Source organism: Salvelinus alpinus, chromosome 32 (assembly GCF_045679555.1).
Source record: "Salvelinus alpinus chromosome 32, SLU_Salpinus.1, whole genome shotgun sequence".
Lineage (NCBI taxonomy): Eukaryota > Metazoa > Chordata > Actinopteri > Salmoniformes > Salmonidae > Salvelinus > Salvelinus alpinus.
The window spans coordinates 12,753,514-12,777,818 of NC_092117.1; the positions used below are offsets into that span (position 1 = coordinate 12,753,514).

The following is a 24,305-nucleotide window of genomic DNA, read 5'->3' on the forward strand; positions in this document are numbered from 1 at the left end:
CATGGCCCGTAGCCACTGTGCATTTGCAGTGGTAAGCAACACCACATGGCCAGGGGCAGCCACAGGGAGTTAGAAAACATGCTACTAGTCCAAAATACTCATGGAGAGAGACGGGATTCCCTCCCTCCCTGCTGCCTTCACATGAGCTCATTACAGACAGCTCAGATTAAATGTTCTCCAAAAGCCATCATTGTCAAAGAAGTGACCACAAGTGCTGGATGATTTCTAAGCGGTAGGTAATTGGGACACTACATTGGGAAACTACACTGCAAGCATATCCCTAGCAGTCCAGAGGTGTTATTTTCGGTTTGCAACACCAGAAGCAGAAAAACGGAGGCAGCATCTTCAGTGCGAGACACTTATTTCAGATGAGAACACTTCGGAAGCGTGATTGAAATGCTTGATGATCACAGTGGCTCCAGTTTCAACCGAAGCTTGCGCTATGCGAGCGCTTTGGCCGGTTTGTGCCACAAAGCCAGAAAACCAAAGTGGGCTAAGTCTCCTAGGCAACAAAAGTATAGGCCTAGATGACAGCTGATGATGTGCTCCAACGGGTGTTTGAATCCATCCATCTCTTTTCATTCACTTAGAAGTCCTAGGACATATGAAATGGGTCTCAGAAGGGATGTTCTCTAAAAGAGGCATCATTACTGAATGAAGTCATCGATGAAAGGGGAGTCAGGATAACGACACCCTAAATACACCTCTTCACACAGCAGCACAGCCTTCAGTCAGCATTCAGGGACCCGAGAGAGAATCTGTTTGACTCAGGGAAGATGGCGCCCATTGCCAGGCAACTGGCTGCCACATCTGATTAGAGGGCAGGGTGCTGATGGACTGGCCTCTCTGACCAGGAGGCATGTTGACATGCCCACATCGATCAGTGCGTGTCCCATCACGTCCAGGCCAGCTCTGCTCACAGTGATTTTCTCACCAGGCAGCTACGCAGACCACTGCAACAGGCCTGGGTGCCATCACACACATGGTAACGTGTTGGCTTCTCTCTCGCCATATGATTGTCAGGTAAGATTAGCCTACGTGCTTTTGAGTAGGACCTACATAGGAAAGGTTAGGAGAATCAAAATTGGAAAAACTAAATCAATACCCATCTATCTGCATTAAAATGAATCATGGTCCTTCATAAGAAAGATCCATACTAAAGCAAACCACCCAGAATGATGCTGGACCCTTGTGGCTGTGTGACACTGACTGGGCAGTGTGTACACAGTGTGACTGAAACCCACCAATTTTGACTAATTCAATTGAACTCAGTGAGGCGAAAAGGCTGAGCTGAGCGCCAGCGAGACGGAATATCCCCTGACGACATTAATGGGCCATTATACAGTTCACCCATCCTGTCTGCCATACACCGCACAGATAAAGTGAGAAAAGGCTTCTTAAAAAAATTCCCCATCAAATTAAATAAAGCTGTATGTCCCAGAGAAATACCATTCGGGTGCTTGAGAAGTATAAACAATAGTAAAACGCTGTTTAAAGCTTAAATAGCGTTATACTGCCTCGAACAGGATTAAGCAAATGAAGCCTGACAAGACTCTTTGGTGCAATTCCAGCTTAACGGGCATAAAGACAGACACACACAACACAGCATAGTAATCCCCCCCCCCCACCCCCGGCCCTCACATTCCATATCATCTCATAATAAATCATCAATAGAGGCAGGAGACAGTCTACAACACCTTTACTGGCAGTCACTCCCTGGGGGGGGGGGGGGTGCTTGTCTGGAAGTGGTTACGCAACATGATTACAGTCTGTAGCTGAGTGTAGCCCCTCCTCCGCCTGCACCCCTAGAAATCACCACTAATGCCTCCCGTTGACACCCCTCCAGCACCACACCACCACATTGCCAGCCTGGCAGGGGCGCCGTGCCAGGGCCTGGCCTCCACCGGGACTACGCCAACAGGGGGATGCAAAGTAGACTTGTGGAGGCCGCATGGGGCTCGCTCCCAAAGACTGGTGCTCTGGTGCTCACATGCAGGCCCACTGCTGTGCTGCCATTGACTATATCAACTGAATTAAGGACTGTACTGGCAAATCTGTAGCCTGATCACCAAAAACGGTCTGTGCCTTTAGGAAGGTCTTCCAACCTGGAAATGGCATGCCCTGATGTTGTTTCACTTTCATTGGAGACAGGGGAGGAATTCAGTTTGGCCACACTGGTATTGACATTCCATCATTAATGAAAACAGTGAGGAGTCTCGCCATCGAACAAACTCACACCCCAGTCTGACAGTAACAACTTCAGCTACTGGTGATTTTATCACAATCTACTTCTGCCAAGAGGACCTTCTAGGAGCTTACAGTGACACATGAAAACAGGACCCCTGCTGGTGAGAATCACACCACCATTAAACCAAGAGCCAAGGCTCTGGCAGATTCTGGCTTTGACTACTGAGAATATTAGTCAAAAGGCAATCATTGATTGAACAGTTCGAGGGGACTTGATGAGGGATACCAATGAAATGTTGGTCAAACAATGAGGAAAGAGGTCACTGCTGACTTGTCTGTATTCCAGCAGCCTAACCTGAATAACGTTTGCCACTATTAAAACCCTGGCCTCTGACCTGCCAAATGATAAAACATCTGTCCCCGGCTCGCATTGCTGGTAAATCTGGGCTGTTTGGGCATTTAAGCTGGCCTCCTAATTGTCTTAATGCGGCATTACTGTATTTATGTAATCAGCTCCAGCCCTATTTAAAATTACCTGGCCTGGAAGATCGTTCTAACATGGGAGGAGGGAGAGAGAGACAGGCTAAATTAATCTTGAAATAACCTTGCCATAATTCTTGTATCTGGTTTACTGTTACTGAGAATGTGGCACTAAAGCAGAATAAACCAACTAATCTCAGCAGAAAATGCTTTGCCTCACAGTGAGAGAGAGAGAGCACTTGGGTCTTAATGAGTATTACATAAGGTAGCATAACATAGGCCTACATCTGTTTTCAGACAGACAACATCTAGCGACAATTAATGACTCTTGAAATCTTAAGGCTGACTCCTGATTCTCTCAGTCATTCACACGCACTTGTGATTTAGGTTTGAAATGACTTGCTATGGCTCAGGTGGGGAAGGGGGAGAGACGTTGAAGAGATTAGAAGCATGCTGTGCGGTATGGGGTGATGCCAGGACAAACAATGTAAGTGTGCAGTGTGCACATACAAACACACACACACCCATCCTGGCTGCATGTCTGCACGCTATCAGAGCTCTGGCAGACGGCAGGGGGTAGTGGCAGCCTGCGAACGTGGGAAAAGGAGGGATTCAGTATAAGGGGCTACCGTGGGACCCGACATCATTGCGGCGCGGTCTGCATTTTTCATGCGGCGAGCGGGAGATCAGACAGACAATATTTTTTGGTACCGCAGATTGGGCTACTTGGAAACAGTCATCTGTCTGTTTTGTAGGGTATGCGTTAGCCAATTAAAAGCACCTCTTTGTCGCACTATTTACACACTCGCTCTCTCATCATTCGCTGCTTCAAGTTCAATAGCACCTATTCTCTCCTAGTTTGGGTGTGCGAGATCAAGTGCAGCTTTAGGCTATATGGGTGGTCTAAATGAAATGCATGGGTGGAGAAGCATGGTGCAGTTAGCCTATTTTAGCAAGGAAATTTGCTTAAGTATGTTTAGGCTACAGTTTACTACAGTTTCAGGAAATAACTATTGACAATTAAAAGTTGAGGTGCAACGTTGCACCTTTTCCTTTTCAATAAATATTGATAACCCATTTTTTTGTCTTTGCATGGAAATCGTCCCGCTCCTAAAAGGGTAGCCTGTAGGCTATGCAAAACGTAAGAGAAAGTGCAAGTGTCCGCTCTCATCATTCTTGCTGCTTTAAGCTCAGTAGCCATACCTCTCCTCTCCTAGTTGGGCGTGTGAGGTCAGGTTTGCGTGTGGTCTCTATTAAACAAAGCATGCTATATGCATGGGCGGAGAACCATAGGGGTTATCTTTCCAAGGAAATTAACTTCCTAAATATAATAAAGCTATAGTTTCGGCCTACTACATTTCCAACTCTGGCTCTCTTTCCAACTACGTCTAGCCTATTGGCTGATATATCCCAGTAATACCAATAACCTAATATAGCCTAATGGGCCAAGTGAGAATCTCTAGTAATTTAACCTATTTCTTGGGTTATTTTTGATATTGCCTACAGGGCGCAAAATTGCTGGGACCATGGCTGCCAAACGATATGCCTGACCTATGCCTAAAATAAAATTTGCAGGAATGCGGTCGGGTTCGGGGCTAGTTCTTGTGGGAGCGGGTGGGAGTTGGACTAACCTAACGTAGCGGGCGTTAAAAGACGCCTGAGCGGAGTCCTGATATTCGTTTTTCAGGGGAAACGGAAGTTAGGTTGAATATACCGTATCCCTGAAAACCGGAAACATCCACCTTCTACCAAACCCGCGGAGAGTGAAGTCGGACAATAAGCCAGCAGGAGTGAGCGGGTACGGTATGAAAAGCTGCAGGAGCGGGAGGATGAAATCAGTCCCGCGCAGACCTCCAATTCAATAACATTTCCACTCCCAAAGAAAACAGGGCAGATGAAGACGGTTGTTTTTTTGTGATGAGGGTGTGGGTATGTGGGGTGGATGGTCAAACACACCAGACATGATGACACATTGGTCAGTACCAACACCCCTCTCCCTCTCCCTCTCTCCCTTCCAACCTCTTTCCACCTCCATCAATATTTCCGAGAAAAGGAAAAGTGCGAGGAGAGCAGTGGGAAGCAGTAAGAGAACACTCAATAGTTTCAAGTAACTGACAGTGAGAGAGATGAAAAATCGAAAGAGACTGAAAAGGAGTTTGAGAGGATAAAACTAGGAGACATTGCTATGTAGCTAGAATAGAGGAGATGAGAGAGAGAGAAAGAGAGCGAGATGAGAGAGAGAAAGAGAGCGAGATGAGAGAGAGAGAGAGAGAGATGGAAAGCAGGGCAGGGGTGAGCGGAGGGTATGGCAGCAATCACTCTGGCCAGATCAGTGGAGATGAACTGAGCTGAAGCCAGCCAGAGAGAGAGGTTGAGACTGGGCACAGAGCTCCATCTCCGGCTTTCAGCCTTTCTGTCTCTCTCACTCACTCCCTCAGTCACTCACTCTTTGAATCTCTCACTCGATCACTCACCAGGGTTCTAAATATAAAAAATTTATTGGTTGCAAAAAACTAATATGTAACACTGTAAAGACACTAGCTTATTATAAAAAGCTAAAATCATGAAGCGAATTAAGGGGGAGCTGAATGAGACGTGAGCACCTCTAAATGAGAAGCTAGCTCCCCTAAATGCAACAAAAGTCAAACTTGGGGGGGGGGGGGGGGGGGTCTCTAAATAATGAAATTTAACCATTCTAATATTTGTTTAAAAAGCCGTGGTAAATATGACAATAAAAGCTTCCAATGAAACGAACACCCCCACCTCTCTGTCATGGTTTAACTCATCTATTTCTACAGTATGTGGTGGCGCTGTCCACTCAGTAGTGCTGAATTTCAGCTTTAGCTGAGCTCCTTTACACATTGATTTTCATTTGTACTTCCTCATTTTTGCTATTTGTTTGCCATGCGTCGTTTAATAAAAAAATATCCTTTATTCCAACTCATTACATTTATCCATTGATGTATCATTGCTTGCTGCTGTCAGTCAGCTCTTTAGATCACTCAATGCTTTGTTTTTCAGGTGCTCGTGGGTGCTGGGGTTCTCCCTGCCATCCGTGACCAGAGGTAGCAGACCATTTATTTACCTTTATTCTTTTCTAAAGATGTTTGTTTTCTTTCCTGGATCAGCTGATGGTCGACAATATCACTAGACAACACGCCTACAGCTAGACACCAATGCGCATCCAATCCATCCAACAAGTATACGTTAATGAAAGTAGGCCTATAGTTTACTCTTTTGGTTAGAAGCATTCGATTTTGCAACTGCATAGACCTACATTATTTTGGATATGTGTGCCCAGCTCTTTCACAGTGAAACATCATGACATGTTAAGTAGGCATAGTTACACATACAGTGTATTTTAAGCAATAACCAAGACCCATAATTAGTACAGGGCTTAAGTTCAATGTTTTAATTCAATTCTTATTTGTTAATAATGACAAATAACACTGTCATAAATGTCATTAATGCAAGGATAGAGAGTTAGTGTTTTATGTCACACGATCTGTGAAGACTCCAAGCATTAACTCATGAACTAGGGTGTAAAACATGTTTTGATTCAACTCGTGTTGTCACGCCCTGACTTTAGGGTGTGACGAGGGTGGATATGATTGTTTTGTATTGTCTAGGGTTTTTGTATGTCTAGGTGTGTGTGTGTAGTCTAGGCATATGTAGGTCTATGGTGGCCTAGATTGGTTCCCAATCAGAGGCAGCTGTTTATCGTTGTCTCTGATTGGGGATCCTATTTAGGTTGCCATTTTCCAGTTTGGTTTGTGGGTTATTGTCTATGTGATGTTGCATGTCTGCACTCATGTCATTTAGCGTTCACGTTCATGTTGTTATTTTGTATAGTTTGTTCAGTCTTCTTCGTTATTAAAAAGAAGATGTATTATCATCACGCTGCGCCTTGGTCTCCTCACTATGACGATCGTGACACATGTATTACATTGAATGTAGGCTTCTTATTCTGCCAGGTTGTTAGCTAGCTACAACAGCCAAAGATGTAACATGCATTCCTCAAAACACCACCCAGAGAGAACGTTTGCTAACAAGTGACAAACAAGTCCTCGTGATGTGGATGCTGAGGAACTTAAAACTTGTGACTCTCTCTATTGCAGTCCTGTTGATGTGGATTGGGGCATGTTCCCTCCTCTGCTTCCTGAAGTCAACAATCAACTCCTTTGTTTTGCTTAAGTTGAGGGAGAGGTTGTTATCATGACACCACAGTGCCAGTTCACTTACCTCCTCCCGATAGGCTGACTCATCGTTGTTGGTTATCATGCAGTGGTCTCGTCAGCAAACTTGATGATGGAGTCGGTGCTGTGCAAAGCCACGCAGTCGTGGGTGAACAGGGAGTACAGCAGAGGACCGAGGACACATCCCTGGGGGGACCCTGTGTTAAGAGTCAGTGTGGAAGAGGTGTTGTTGCCAATCCTCACAGCCTGTAGTCTGCTCGTCAGGAAGTCCAGGATCCAGTTGCAGAGGGTGATGTCCAGGCCCAGGGCTCTGAGCCTTGTGAATAGCTACGGAAATGGCATCTTCCGTGGATCTGTTTGAGCGGTAGGCAAATTGGAGTGAGTCCAGTGTGCCTGGCATGCTGGCCTTGATGTTGGCCATGAACAGCCTCTTAAACCACTTCACGATAATTGAGGTGAGCGCGACGGGGCGATAGCCATTTGGGCATGTCACCTTGTCTTTCTTGGGCACAGAGACGATGGTGGTCTCCTTTAAGCAGGTGGGGACTACAGCCTGAGACAGGGACAGGTTGAAGTTGTCCGAGAAGACGCCTGCCAGCTGGTCAGCACACACTCTGAGGACGTGGCCAGGGATGCCATCTGGGTCGGCGGCTTGGCGAGTATTCACTCTTTTGAAAGTTTTCTTCACATCAGCCTCGGACGGCGAAAGCACCTGGTCGTCTGGAGCAGTGAGAGTCTGCCTGAATGGCTCAGTATTGTCTGCCTCGGAGCGAGCATAGAATGTGTTAAACTCATCTGGGAGGAAGGCTTGGGTTGGCACCACACAGTTGGATTTGCCTTTGTAGTCTGTGATAGTCTGTAGTCCTTGCCACATGTGACGCGAATCTGAGTTGTCAAACATCAATTCAAGTTTGAGTCTGTATTGTCTTTTTGCGTCCCTAATGGATATGCGGAGCGAAACAAAGGAGGTACTTCCACAATACTGATGATGGATCAGCTCCTAGAAAGATGATATCACGTATGGCTGCAAATATTGAGGAAGCTTATTCTATGACAATGCACTAAATCGAGATTTGTTGTTGTTGTTACATATCGTGAAATATATGGAGGCAAAAATTACAATAGCCTACAATTAGCAAAATAGAACTCGAATGAACATGAAATTGGTTTCAATATTATAAAATGATATAGGCCTATGTAGCCTATACTGTAGGCTATTTATCTTTTAATGCAATCATCTCAGTTTTCATGTTTATCCCTCGCTTGTTTGTAACAATTGCAAAGACATTGTGCAACTTTGTATTTGTAGTCAACTTCGTTGTGAAGTCAATAGCGTCACAGAGAGACATATAAACATCTTGATTCTATGTTTAGTGGAGATCTTCTGTGTATAAAGTGACGCGGTAGGGGGAAAAACGTATCTGTCGATGCACTTAGAGTGGTCTGAGGCAGTTGGTAAATAACAAGCGTTTTGTGCAACCTTAGTAACGATGGTGTTGGGAAACAGCTCGGATATTTAACGATGCTTCAACGAAAGATCTAATGATGAACAAGATGCTTTTGGGAAACTGGGCCCAGATCTTTTGACCTGGTTGTGCTAAAGCAAGCTGTTTCAGCTGTTAGTAGTAATGGTGCAGCCTTAGACGCTATCGAATCTGCACTCGCTTTTTTTTCTAAGGACCTCGGAATCAACGGTACAGCGGAGCCTTATCAGTACAACAATAATTATCTGGGAGATTTTTTTCCTAGTCGCAAGGCTCCCAAAATAAAACTCCTGGTCGCACAGCAAAATTGGTCACACTTTGTAGCACTATCACTTACTCTATGTTTCTCTCTCTCTCTCGCAGGCATCCAGCACTCAATGTCCCTTTGTCCTGGCACCCAGGCCTGCTTATTCATCTTACCATCTGTATGATAAAGTGCCACCTGAACCCGGGCCAAGAAGCCATGTGAACTCAACTCTCAGCATCGCAGGGGGGTGGATGGATAGAAGCAAGATGGCGCCGACAGACATGCCTCCGCCCAGTACCCTGCCCTGAACTTTAGTCACTGTTACTAGCCGGTTCCGACCCGATACTCTACCCTGCACCTTAGAGACTGCTGCCCTATGTACATAGAGGCATTGAACACTGGTCAATTTAATAATGTTTGCATACTGTATTACCCACTTTATATGTACAGTATATACTGTATTCTAGTCATGGCTCATCTTATATAACTACTGCTGTACACACCTTTTCTATTCATATACTGTCCATACTGTTTATACACACCTGTGCTGTCCCCGACTAAAACAAATCTTTGTTGAACTAGTCATCTACATTTTTAAACGTGTCTTTTTCCCTACACCATGTGTGTTATAATAAAATCAACTATATGTAGGCTACTGAGCTTGTCTGATGCTTTAAGCACACTGTGACTAAATAATTAAGACACACAAATGACTCGAGGGAGCCAGAGATCAAGATAACCTAACCAGGAAAAAAAGAAAACTGCTCCCGACCCTCTTCCTCCCGCTGCTGCTGGCCTTCGCAGATTGACAACCTTTTCCATCTGGAGTGTCAATTTATCTTACCATTTCTACCATCTGAGTGCCAGTTATGATTTTTATATGCACATTTTCATGGAACAGTTTCATTTATAATAATGCCTTTGTAGCTCAAAATCATTATCATGTGGTTAATCAAAATTCTAAAAGTAACTTCCAATGCCAACTATATAAAAATAGCCTACATAAAGCCAACAAATAAAAACATTGCAGCCTGCAGGCAGAAAATATCCTGATAAAAATAAATATCCTATAAATCACATTGGCTACGCATGGCCTGTCTGCAAGGAACTTGAAACATTGTATCACTATTAACTTGGGTCAGGCCTAAAGCTCCTGCTAGCAAACTTGCAACATTGAAATAAACCAAAACGTGTTCTTCACAAGTGTAACCTAGGTTGTGTGGTCTGCAAACAATGTGTCCACTCCGACAATGACAACGATAAAATACTGAAATAATAATATATTGAACACATTAACAGAAATTACCTTAACCAAACAAACATTGTAGATCAGAAATTATGGGAATTAACAGTAAATGTACTACTGATGATACTGGTGTGCCATCCCCCTGGCCTCCGCAATGGATTAGTCCACTGAGATAGGTGTGAATCAGACAGGTGTCGCATGTGTCATAAAAATATATACATATATATACTTTAGACTGCTCGACTAAAAAAAGCTTGTGTGGCCTACCACTTTGTGGCTGAGCCATTGTTGCTCCTAGATGTTTCCACTTCATAAATTACAGTTGACAAGGTCTGCTCTAGCAGGGCAGAAATTTGAAAAACTGACTTGTTGGAAAGGTGGCATCCTATGACGGTGCCACGTTAAAAGTCACTGAGCTCTTCAGTACACGCCATTCTACTCCTAATGTTTGTTTATGGAAATTGCATGGCTGTATGCTCAATTTTATACACCTGTTAGCAACGGGTGCGGCTGAAATAGCCGAATCCATTAATTTAAAGGGGTGTCCACAGACTTTTGGCCATGTAGTGTATAAATTCCAGACTCGGACATTTCTCGTTCTGATATTTCTTACATTTTTTGTGTTACTGCACTGTTGGAACTAGAAACACAAGTATTTCGCTTCACCTTCGTTAACATCTGCAAATCTGTGTATGCGACCAACAAAATTGTATTTGATTTTGATGGGACAACACAACTTGGGATCAACTCAATAAAACAAGAGTGGTAAGGTCAACAGAAACACATCAATTCTCGGGCCGACTCTTTTCTCTGTATATATCAATGATGTTGCTCTTGCTGCGGGCGATTCCCTGATCCACCTCTACGCAGACGACACCATTCTGTATACTTCTGGCCCTTCCTTGGACACTGTGCTATCTAACCTCCAAACGAGCTTCAATGCCATACAACACTCCTTCCGTGGCCTCCAACTGCTCTTAAACGCAAGTAAAACCAAATGCATGCTTTTCAACCGTTCGCTGCCTGCACCCGCACGCCCGACTAGCATCACCACCCTGGACGGTTCCGACCTAGAATATGTGGACATCTATAAGTACCTAGGTGTCTGGCTAGACTGCAAACTCTCCTTCCAGACTCATATCAAACATCTCCAATCCAAAATCAGATCTAGAGTCGGCTTTCTATTTCGCAACAAAGCCTCCTTCACTCACGCCGCCAAACTTACCCTAGTAAAACTGACTATCCTACCGATCCTCGACTTCGGCGATGTCATCTACAAAATAGCTTCTACTCAGCAAACTGGATGCAGTTTATCACAGTGCCATCCGTTTTGTTACTAAAGCACCTTATACGACCCACCACTGCGACCTGTATGCCCTAGTCGGCTGGCCCTCGCTACATGTTCGTCGTCAGACCCACTGGCTCCAGGTCATCTACAAGGCTATGCTAGGTAAAGTGCCGCCTTATCTCAGTTCACTGGTCACGATGGCTACACCCACCCGTAGCACGCGCTCCAGCAGGTGTATCTCACTGATCATCCCTAAAGCCAAGACCTCATTTGGCCGCCTTTCCTTCCAGTTCTCTGCTGCCTGCGACTGGAACGAATTGCAAAAATATCTGAAGTTGGAGACTTTTATCTCCCTCAACAACTTTAAACATCTGCTATCTGAGCAGCTAACCGATCGCTGCAGCTGTACATAGTCCATCGGTATATAGCCCACCCAATTTACCTACCTCACCCCCATACTGCTTTTATTTATTTACTTTTCTGCTCTTTTGCACACCAGTATCTCTACTTGCACATGATCATCTGATGATTTATCACTCCAGTGTTAATCTGCTAAATTGTAATTATTCGATTTATTGCCTACCTCCTCATGCCTTTTGCACACATTGTATATAGATTCTCTTTTTTCTACCATGTTATTGACTTGTTTATTGTTTACTCCATGTGTAACTCTGTGTTGTTGTCTGTTCACACTGCTATGCTTTATCTTGGCCAGGTCGCAGTTGCAAATGAGAACTTGTTCTCAACTAGCCTACCTGGTTAAATAAAGGTGAAAAAAATAAATAAAAAATAAACAGCCCAAACACAAGAGCTGAGGCAGTAACGTTACTAAAGCACACTTCCAAGGCAGCCCGACATCACTTGTTCCATTGGGAGCCACACTTCAAAGGGAGCTTAATGATGATGAATGTGTAAATACCATGTTTTTTTATTCTTTTTTTATTTTTATTGTTTATTTGCTCATAGGCCTAAGTGATAGATTCCCAGTCGTAACTATTTTACATTTGCTTTTCTAACCCCGAGCCATTTCTGAACCCGCATAGGGCAAATAAAAATGCAGCGGAGGATAACATAAACTAAGTCAAAAATTGGCATCTTCTGTGTTTACAGCTAGCCCCTGCCTTTTAGCTTGGATTAAATACTGCTCTGCTGCCTGCCTAAACATAAATAACATCAGACCTACAGCACAGAAAATTGTCATTGCTAGTGGATCCCAATAAGCAAAAACACTTTGTGTGGAAGTAATCTAACCTGTGTTACCATGACCGATATGATTGCTATTACACAATACAATAAAAGGTTCTTATAGAACTCCACCAATAACAATAATCTTTGGGAAATCCCATATGAACCATGTCAGTCACAAATTGTAGGTCTATATTGTGTCCTTCAATGACCAGCAATATATCAAATGGGGGTGAAAACTGGGTGAGGAATAGAAGGGTGGGGAATGAGAGAGAGAGAGAGAGAGAGAGAGAGAGAGAGAGAGAGAGAGAGAGAGAGAGAGAGAGAGAGAGAGAGAGAGAGAGAGAGAGAGAGAGAGAGAGAGAGAGAGAGAGAGAGAGAAAGAGAGAGAGAGAGAGAGAGAGAGAAAGGGAGAGAGAGAGATGCTGTGATGTTGGCTGTATGTGTTAATGAGCCTTGACTGCTTTCGACACAAAACGGCCAAAACCCACAGACACGCCTTGCCCCAGAGACGCCAAATTCTTATACCAAACCAACCCCTAGCCCCAACCCCATTAGCACTTCTGATATGAAATTAGTGTATATGAGCAATATGGCAACAACAAGCCTTTCAGAGGACACCCAGCCTTTCAGAGGACATGACCTGGTGATGTCATTATGGGTCAACCAAATTCCTTCCATCATTCTCAGACAATAATCCAGACACCTGATGCAACAGTTGCACTGACAGATTATACATTTGGTTGAGTTGAGTTGAATGAGTTTAAAGCTTATGAAAGAAGAGTTAGCCTATGGTTTCACCAAAAGGAACGTTGTACACACCATTAGTATGTCAATACACCACTTTCCTACAATGACACACAGACCATCACCCCACCACAACAGTGGGTGGGCCAGAGTGCAGCGAGTCCTGGCCTGTCATGGGCACCAAAGCCTATTAACACGGTCCATTAGTTCTGGAGGTGAACCCAGTGTGAAGTAGACCGGTCTTGTAATGGTGAAATCAGTTCATTTGACTGATGTTCTGATGTTAAAGTGAAAGTCCAATGATAGTGGATCTGTCTGTCTCTATAACAAGTATTTGTGAAGAGATGACTGGTCAAGATGTATAGCAATAGCCTAACAAAATATGAATCATCATGACTCATTATCACACTAATTCACAACATGATAATTATCACATAATGAAGAGGAAAATGACTAAGGCTATTTTGATTAAACTACGGTCCATGTAACCCTTATCAATCTAATACACTAATTTTAATTGAACAATAGAATATTAGTTTCAATTTCTCATTCACACACATTTATGTCAAAGGTTACATGTGAATACACTATACAATGTAGCAAAGATAGCTGTTAGCCAGGGGACACAGTATAATATCAAATTAAATTAATGAAAACAAACAAAATATATTGTCCTCATTCCAACCACCAAAGATAAATCAAGTAGCCTGAAGAGCAGGTGCGTCAAAACATATAGCGTATAGCGAACTCAATTTAGTCATGCCTGCTATTCTGTTATTTCGTAGGTAAAAGTTTATTTTGGAGATAAACGCTCTATTTCACCATATTACCAGGGTTCTAACTGTGTAATAGCACAATCAAACGTAGGGTAGTTTACCGGAAGTCCCCATTCATTCATTCGAATAACCTACTTTCAACGTTAGGTGTTTATGTTGTTACATGAATCGCACCGATACATTGTAACATTTCGCGGTGTGCAACATTCCAATGTGAACAAGGATGGATACATGAACGGATACATATAACATTTATGTTAAACCGTTCTCGCGAGTGAAGTTTAAAGCATCTCGTTAGTCAACTCGACTCCCAGAGAACAATGAACAGATTCCGAGCAATGCAGCATCCCGTGCCTCAGTTCAACAGTTCTATATACCGTTAGTCACAGACAATGCGCAAGGGCTAAAACTTATACTTAGTGTTTCCGTTGCCTCTAGTTGGAACCACATCGACAAACCTCTGATAATTATTCCTAAAAACTCAAAATAAAGACTGTAAAGTTGTACGAAAGTAACGGTTCTGTGTAATAACAACATCTTAACCCAATGTATTTAAATTTATTTTCAAAACAACAGATCAAAACACATTCTTCTAAAATAGTAGCACGAACAACTTACCTTTTCATTCGGGAAAATGTTTCCGGATAGCCTACGGTAGTAACCTTCGCTTCAGCTGCAGGATTCTCAAACTCCCAAAAATTCCGCATACCAATTTCAGCAGGCATTGAAATCTTCATAACGTGCTCTGTGAGACTGTGCTGGGTTGGAGGCTGGGCGGGGGGAGGGGTGGCGCCATTACCTGCCAACCGAAACAACCACAGGCAGTCTCCCAAATAAAATCACAGTGGAGGGGGCGTTGGAGAAACAGAGACGACACTTTTTGCATGTTTGATGGTACTCGACCGCGCAGACCGTAGCGCGAAACATTATGTACAGAAAAAAATATTACTCAATTCAGCAGTGTTCTGCTGTGATAATGGTCATACTGAGTAGCTTAATAATGACTATACGATGTTAATAGTGGGAGGAAGTTGTAATTATATGTAGCCTCATCGACTTTGAAATAGGCTATAGAATAATTTGACATGAAATAATATTAGTAATCATGCAATAGAGTAACTAAAATAAATATTCCAAATCAAATGACATTTTATTAGTCACATGCGCAGAATACAACAAGTGTAGTAGACCTTACAGTGAAATGCTTACTTACAAGCCCCTAACCAACAATGCAGTTTAAAAAATACGAATAAGAAATAAAAGGAAAAAGTAATTAAAGAGCAGCAGTAAAATAACAATAGCGAGACTATATAGAGGGGGTACCGGTACAGAGTCAATGTGTGGGGGCCCGGTTAGTCGAGGTAATATGTACATGTAGGTAGAATTATTAAAGTGACTATGCATAGATAATAACAGAGAGGAGCAGCGGTGTAAAAGAGGGGGTGCAATGCAAATATTCTGGGTAGCCATTTGATTAGATGTTCAGGAGTCTTATGGCTTGGGGGGGTAGAAGCTATTTAGAAGCCTCTTGGACCTAGACTTGGTGCTCCGCTACAGCTTGCCGTGCGGTAGCAGAGAGAACAGTCTATAACTAGGGTGGCTGGAGTCTTTGACAATTTTTAGGGCCTTCTTCTGACACGGCCTGGTATAGAGGTCCTGGATGGCAGGAAGCTTGGCCCCAGTGATGTACTGGGCCGTACGCACTACCCTCTGTAGGACCTGGGTGAGCACTCAAATATTATGAGCTTCACCATACCCATTTTGAATTTGTCTGGATGGTGACATTAACCAGCCACAGACCTACTGTATATTCAGTAGAGGGTATGGAGGGTACGCTATTGACTTCTGTAATGATTAGAACCATCACATGTCAAAATCAATAGATGGCAACTAATTGGCCCCTATATTAGAACAGGTATTTCAGCAATCAGCATTGAGGGTGTTATGCATGCCTTGGGGTTGCAGCCAACTAGAAAAAAAAACTTGTCTAAATGGCCTCCCGAGTGGCGCAGCGGTCTAAGGCACTGCATCGCAGTGCTTGAGGTGTCACTGTCACAACCGGTCGCGACCGGGAGTCCCATAGGGCGGCGCACAATTGGCCCGGCGTCGTCTGGGTTAGGGGAGGGTTTGGCCGGGGTTCTAGCAACTGCTTGTGGCGGTTGCTTGTGGCGGTTGTGAGTTGAATTGTGTTTCCTGCGACACATTGGTGCAGCTGGCTTCCCGGTTAAGCGGGTGGGTGTTAACTTCTTTGGGGTAGGGGGCAGTATTTTCACGTCCGGATGAAAAGCATGCCCAGAGTAAATGGCCTGCTACAAAGCCATAAATGCTAGAATATGCATATTATTAGTAGATTTGGATAGAAAACACTCTGAAGTTTCTAAAACTGTTTGAATTATGTCTGTGAGTATAACAGAACTCATCAGGCAGGCAAAAACCTGAGAATAAATCCAACCAGGAAATGAGAAATCTGAGGTTGGTCGATTTTCAACTCAGCTCCTATTGAAGATACAGTGGGATATTGTCAATGTTGCACTTCCTAAAGCTTCCACTAGATGTCAACAGTCGTTAGAACTTTGTCTGATGCCTCTACTGTTTAGTGGGCCCGAAGGAGAGAGGAATGAGTCAGGTCTGCCATGACCTGAACATGCTCTGACCATGCGCGTTCACGTGAGAGCAAGCTCTGTTCCATCGCAATTCTGAAGACACAGGAATACTCTGGTTGGAACATTATTGAAGAATTATGTTAAAAACATCCTAAAGATTGATTCAATACTTCGTTTGTCATCTTTTTACAGACTGTAATATAACTTTTTTTACTTTTCGTCCGTACTTTCTTCTGGACCTGCCCGCGCGTCGTGAGTTTGGAAAGTGTACTGAACGCTAGAACAAGGAGGAATTTGGACATAAATGATGGACATTATCGAACAAAACGAACATTTATTGTGGAACTGAGATTCCTGGGAGTGCATTCTGATGAAGATCATCAAAGGTAAGTGAATGTTTATATTGTTACTTCTGACTTTTGTTGACTGCATATATTTGTGTCTTGATTGGGCTCTGGGCGCCGACTCAGATTATTGCATGGTTTGCTTTTTTCGGTAAAGCTTTTTTGAAATCTGACACAGCGGTTGCATTAAGGAGAAGTGCATCTAAAATTCCATGCATAACAGTTGTATCTTTTAGCAATGTGTATTATGAGTATTCCTGTAAATTGATGTGGCTCTCTGCAAAATTAAAGGATGTTTTGTTACTTCTGAACGTAAGGCGCCAAAGTAAACTCAGATTTTTGGATATAAATATGAACTTTACCGAACAAAACATACATGTATTGTGTAACATGAAGTACTATGAGTGTCATCTGATGAAGATCATCAAAGGTTAGTGATTAATTTTATCTATATTTCTGCTTTTTGTGAATCCTCTCTTTGGCTGGACAAATGGCTGTGTTATTCTGTGAATAGGCACTCACCTAACATAATCGTTTGGTTTGCTTTCGTCGTAAAGCTTTTTTGAAATCGGACACTGTGGCTGGATTTACAACAAGTGTATCTTTAAAATGGTGTAAAATACATGTATGTTTGAGGAATTTTAATTATGGGATTTCTGTTGTTTTGAATTTGGCGCCCTGCACTTTCACTGGCTGTTGAAGAGGTGGGACGCTAACGTCTCACGTACCCTAGAGAGGTTTTAAGGAGGGCGGTTTGGCGGGTCATGTTTCACATGACTCGACCTTCGCCTCTCCCAAGACCGTTAGGGGAGTTGCAGCGATGAGACAAAATTGAAATAGGGAGAAAAAGGCGATAAAATACAACAACAACAAAAAAGTATATAAAAACTTGTCTAAAAACTTGTGTAAATATCAAAGGTAAGAGACAAATTACCCACTGGGCAAAAACGGGTTGAATCAACATTGTTTCTACATCATTTCAACCCAAAAAATGACATTGAAACAACGTGGGAAACTGATTGGATTTGCAAAAAGTATTTTAACCTAAATCCAATGACATGGTGAAATGTTTTGTTGATTTCACATATCATTTACGTTAGTTGAAAACTCAACCAAATGTAAATCAAAACTAGACGTTGAACTGACGTCTGTGCCCAGAGGGTAGTATTTCAGCTCTTGTGCTACTCTTGACAATGGGAATTACCCAAGCAGTTTACGCTATTGAGTGCGCAACAGCTACCACACCACATTTCTAACACACAGCCATTTTCATTCTCAAGGAATGTTTACACCCAGTCTGAAGGCTACGCAGCTATGAGCCACATAGTCCTCCTCCACCCATATGATTAACAGGGCTATGTTACCCTATAATCAGGAGCTCTGCCAGTCCGGGAACTTCTTAAATTTGAGCCAGTTTGCTACAGCAGGAAAAGAATCCTGCAGCAACACAACATGAATGTGAATTATTATGTAGGTTATAATTAATGGATATTTTTGTAGGGGTGGATACATGTTTAAGTAAGGGAAAATTAAGTCTGAAATTTCAAAGTGGAAATTAAAACTTAAAAGTTCTCCTGCAACTGGGTGACGAAATTAAGATCCTACATCTGTACGAGTACACCTCGATACAAATAGAATGAGGTGGTGTTCATTATAAATGAATAACGCCACAGTTTCTCTGTTCAGAGTCCTTCATTAAAAGGTTCAATGCAGCCGGTTTATCCTAATATCAAATACTTTCTGGCTAACAATTAAGTACCTTACTGTGATTGTTTTTAATTAACATGATGCAAAATAAACAAAAATAGCTTCTTCGCAAAGAGCAATTTCTCAAGTAAGAGTTATAGTTTTCTTTTGCATTAGATGTGTCTCAATCCACCACATCCACCGATGTCGCACTTCCGCATCTGCGGTCAAAGGTGACAGCGCTAGAGTGTTTTTTTCCAGACATCATGAAAATCGGTCTTCTCACAAAACCGTCTGTAGGGTCTGAACGGTTATGACCCCTCTATGGAAAGATGAGACTCTCACGAATATGATAGGGTTCTCCGTTTTGCTCTACGGCCCCCACAAGCGTCTTGGGACTCGTCTGAAGTTGGTACAGCCGATCTGCCAACTTCTGTCTGTAGCGTCCGAATAGTTTGGACTACTCGTCTGGAAAGGTGAGACTCTCACGCGGTGGTGTAAAGTAACAATGCTTGAAAGTACTACTTAAGTCGTTTTTTGGAGTATCTGTACTTTACTTTACTATTTATACTTTGTACAACTTTTACTTTTACTTCAATACATTCCTAAAGAAAAAAAGTGTGTGCGAGCAAGGAGGCCTACAAACCTGACACAGTTAAACCAGCTCTGTCAGGAGGAATGGGTCAAAATTCACCCAACTTATTGTGGGAAGCTTGTGGAAGGTTACCCGAAACGTTTGACCCAAGTTAAACAATTTAAAGGCAATGCTACCAAATTCTAATTGAGTGTATGTAAACTTCTGACCCACTGGGAATGTGATGAAAGAAATAAAAGCTGAAATAAATCATTCTCTTTACTATTATTCTGACATTTCACATTCTTAAAATAAAGTGGTGATCTTAACTGACCTAAGACAGGGAATTTTTACTTGGATTAAATGTTAGGAATTGTGAAAAGCTGTGTTTAAATATATTTGGCTAAGGTGTATGTAAACTTCTGACTTCAACTGTATATATGGAGACTGTTTAGTTCCAAAAATAAAGGGTTTAAATACATGTAAAAAAAAAAAAAAGTGTTCCCTAATCTTTCTTATATCTTTTCCTTGAGATTTGTATCTGTTGTTCCATGTAGTGAATCTGTTATTCAATGTGTTTGTATAGGCTAATAGCAGTAAGGCCAAATTAAAAAAATATATATAGTTCAACGGGTCTTAAAATTCTAAATCCAGTAGCAAAATGATCCTTGGTATGACCTTCTTAAAGCAATTCCATATAGTTTAGTAGAACCCCACCCAGACAGGGTTTATACTGTAATGGTTTAACTAATTTAACGTCTGGTGATGTCACCAGGTAGTCAAAAACTCCATTCCACCAAAACAGGCTGAAATGTCAGGTGTTCTTGTCAAACAACTCTTACACTAAAAATGTACTATCACAATTTTCACAATTTCAAACTATTATTCCAACCTCTTAGTTTGGAAATATATATAAAACACAGGAAATCAAGTTTTGACTGCACTGGGCCTTTAACGCTGATCAAGCTTTGTGACTGTGTTATGGTGTTAGTGGCACACAGCCAAGCTGTGATATTTTTAATCCAACAGTGGTTGTTTTCAAAGGTGGCAAATGTCCAATCCAGAGAGAGACCATAACGCGACTTTGAACTCTGAGACGAGCCTGTCATAAAAGCGTGAGTTGATTCACACAACATGACTGGAAACAGTTTTCACACGAAACTGTACATGACTAAATAGGTGGATGATTTTCCATAAATTCCACTGAGGAAGGAAGGGAGGAGAGACCGGCCAACGTTAAACTTTATATTGGCGGATGAATAGTTGTGTGAACCCTCAGGGTGTGAGGCTTTACTTGTAAAATGATAGGGCAGGGTGGGATTGTGGGGGAAATAAAACTTTTTAATACAGGGAGAAAAGTTCCACGCACCACCATACAACACATGAGGTAGTGCTTATCGCAAGGGACATTTGTGGAACTTCACATTAGGAGAAGCTTAGATAAACACATTGTTAAAGGCAGTAATCGTGTTAAGTCAACAAATACTGTGTTTGACTGCCTACACACTCCCTGCTACAATTCCATAGCACCACATACTATAGAAAGCTGTAGCTGTGGTGTGAAAGGAGGACAAAATCATTCAAACCCTAATAAGAAAACACATGGGAGTTAATCTAAGGAAGTCCGTGTTAGCATGGAGCACAACACAATCTGATCCATAATAAGTCACGTTAGGCTACTTTGTGTGTCACTTTTTAATACAGTTCTCTGAGAAAAACACAACAATATGATAGAAATACCATAATTGTGTGACTCAACGTGATCATCAAGAAAAGGCCTATTGGGCTCTGTTCTAAGCTTTCCTCCTTGGTTGGGAGCTTGTACTTTGAGAGGATTGGTCCATTTTTTGATCCCTTTCCAGCTAATTTGCAGTGCAACAGGTGCCTGCTCCAACTCTTCATCTGCATCCATCACTAGGATCAAATAAACACCTTTGAAAGCTGCAGCACAGCCTGTAATCTGCACACTAATGAAATAAAGCCCAGAGAATATCCCAAACACAACCTAGAAAACAAAGTGTACCACGTGAACGCTACTGGGTGTCCTAGAAGAACTGTTACAGAGAAGATGCCCCTACTCCAAGAAAAGACATTGATTACTTCAATAAAAAAATAAAAAGGGACTCAATCTGCAAGTTGTGTCAAGCTTTGATTCGGGAATTAGAACACTTTCTCACAATAGGCCATTCATTCAGAAGACAAAAGCTGTTATTTGAAAACAAAGCATTAGCCCCGTAACAATGCACCGGCGTTCTGCTCAAACATGACTTTCCTCTTCTCCAAAGGCCCTCACTCAGCCAGCTAACAAAGAGGGGGTCCACATCCAGACCAATTAATAAGGGTTTTGTTTAGCTTTTTCGACAAATATGTGTTTGTGTGCGTGTGTATGTGTATGTTTCTGGGAGAGAGAGACAGAGTAAGATTGTTTTTATGCTGTATAAGTTTGTTCCAGTTAATATATCATACTTTAAAGGTTCATATGCCTCTATGTAATAAAAAAAATACATAACCTTTTGTGTCATAATAATCTAATACTTGAGCATAACAGGGACATTCAAAATTATTAATTCTCTCAAGCGTTCCAAACAAAGACGAGTAATTGAGATATGTGTCATATGACTCTGTGACAGGCCATATGGTACAGTAGACCTACAGTACAGTACCTTATTTCACTGTGTCCACTGACTCCACTTCCTGAATGACATCATCCGACCTAGCGCTTAGTCAGCCACCTTGACTGAGATACTGTTTACTCACAGTGTCATATGATGGTACCTAAACACACACACACCCTGGGGCTGTTCTCAGTCATACCACCCTGAGGCTATTGGTTAGACAACACACCTATTAAGTAAAAGCCTTGCCCTTCTAATAGGTACCTTATCATTCAAAGAGGTTTCCTGGTACTGTTTTGCCGAACAGACCTTCTTAGTCATTTCAAGGTTTCCCATGAGGCACTTTTTGAAGGGGAAGTTGCCTAGTGTCTTAGTTTTTTTCTCTGTATGTAAATGTCAGGAAAAGATATATGACCATATTCACCACAATAATGGGGCAATAGATTCAGGAGGCGTCTCTCAACCAAACGTTTTCAACATTGAGATTGGGGAAGAAATTGCTTGGCTCCCACGGTTTCATACATTTACTAATATGCAAATAGTCCTTGGATGAAGCCCAGCGGACTGAGCTGGGAGCATGGTGAATAATGCAGCTGGCCCATGCACTGATCTACTTCAGGTTACTATTTTAAGGGGCATAAATTCAACAATAACTAAGGGATAATCAACTCAGGGCTCTATGCGTTCTATGGAAAATAATGAACGACGTGAAAGGTGTGTTCCACGATGCGTAAGCGGAGTGGAATCTTACCTTCCACGGAGTTGCATCATTTTCCAGAGAACGCATAGAGCCCTGAGTTGATTATCCCTTTTATACCACGGCTATAATTGAACACATTTGCCGCTAGAAATGTGTTAATTTGTAGGTAGAAATGTGTTCAACATGCACTGAAGTAGCTAGCAAGTTTACTAGATAGCTACAGTAGTTGCCGTGGTAAACAAACTGCTTGCTAGTTTAGCTAAACAAACCATCATAGCTTGCTATTATGAATTCAATAATCGAATTCAATTATGAATTCAATAATCGAATTCAATAATACCAATGCTGTTATCAATTCGACTTTCACTTTCGAAAGCTTTTCAAAACGTAAAAATGAACTATAGCCATTGAATTCTACTGTGCAACTACACCGTGCATTACAGGGAAATAATGCACGCTCTAGAATCTCCTTCAAGCCAATGAGAAAGGAGTATTCAACAATGACATGGCATAAAGTACATTATAAACTGGGTAATTAAAGCCCTGAATGCTGATTGGCTGAAAGTATATCACGGGTATGACAGCACATTTATTTTTACTGTTCTACTTTTTACTGTTACTGTTTGTAACCAATTTAGAATAGCAATAAGGCACCGCAGGGGGTTGTGCGTAAGAACAGCCTTTAGCCGTGGTGTATTGGCCATATACCACACACCCTCGGTGCTTATTGCTGAAATAAATTAGCAAAGCATCTTTTTAAATAAGGTTGTGGATTCTCACATTAGCATTCAGTTACTTGTTCAGGAGACAGCTGTAGTCATCACATCTATACTTATGACTAAAATATGCTTTCCCCAAAAATACACTATTCATGCCCCACAAGGGATTACTGGCGGAGAAACATACAGTCTGTGATGTCTGCTGCTCAGTGATGCTACGCTCCCATCCTGTCACACCTGCTACGCAGGAGCTAAGCTACTTGTGAAACAGGCTTTCCCGGGTGTAAGACAACCCCTTACCTTGACAAAAGTGCAGTTGCAATAACAGACAGCTCTTTTCTGTACTTACTTATATCAACGTGCCGCCTGGGAGGCATCTGCACTCCGGTCTCTCTACCAGCTGTGAGGTGTGATCGTGGAGCCGCTACAACGTAGGTCTTCCCAGGTGACACTGAAATAATGACATCATCCCTGTCAGCACATACCTGTTTCCTCAGGAAGCCCCTCCCACCTCCCCTCTGTACACCTATTAAAGAGACAGACACTCAGCGGGGCTGCCAGGAAAGAGGAAACACAGTGAACTTGACAGGGCTCCCCATACAATGAGTCGGTTTACATAACCTCTACAAGCGCTGAGATACACAAGGCATTATATAAGATGAAGAATTCATGCTGTGCTTCAGTATAAAGGGAACTTTGGGAACAGTTCTAACATGTATTTTACATTTGTACATTTTAGTCATTTAGCAGACGTTCAGAGCGACTTACAGTAGTGAGTTAAAAAAAAAAATTGTACTGGTCCCCCGTGGGAATCAAATCCACAACCCTGGCATTGTAAGTGCCATGTTCTACCAACTGAGCCACACGGGACACGGTTTTATACATTTCGAAGGGTGTTTGTTTCATGGCTCTTTTGGTGTTTCTCAATTTTCAAATACACAGTAAGCATTTAGTAATGTTAAATTAAGGACGAGGTCTAGCTGAGAAAAATGTCTCCCCTTCCTATAGTCAGTAACACAGACTGCAAGACATAAACACTGTATAATAATTGAATACATCTGTGATATTGCTGTTTGCTATTTGCTCCTCACTCTAAATCACTTTAATATTTATGAATCTCACACATTGTGCCTCATTGAATCAGAGCTTCAAATATATGGCAAGGCAATAGGCAAACAAAACAGTTATTGATGATGTGTCTCTGCCATTAGTTGGTCTGCGAGTGGTT

General features: G+C 42.3%; 1 protein-coding gene across 7 annotated transcripts in view; it reads right to left on the minus strand.

The window, feature by feature from the left end:
- The window catches only part of LOC139562318 (ubiquitin carboxyl-terminal hydrolase 54-like), a 101,137-nt gene that overhangs the window by 58,705 nt on the left and 18,127 nt on the right, over nucleotides 1–24,305 (minus strand). For 5 of the 7 annotated variants that reach the window (XM_071379922.1, XM_071379921.1, XM_071379918.1 and 2 more), the window contains exon 2: nucleotides 23,427–23,528. The exons of 1 other annotated variant lie outside the window; for it this stretch is intronic. The gene's annotated coding sequence lies outside the window, so the exon portion shown is untranslated. Of the gene's footprint in view, nucleotides 1–14,454; nucleotides 14,622–23,426; nucleotides 23,529–24,305 lie in introns of those variants that run through there. One more of the 7 variants, XM_071379919.1, reaches the window with a different exon arrangement.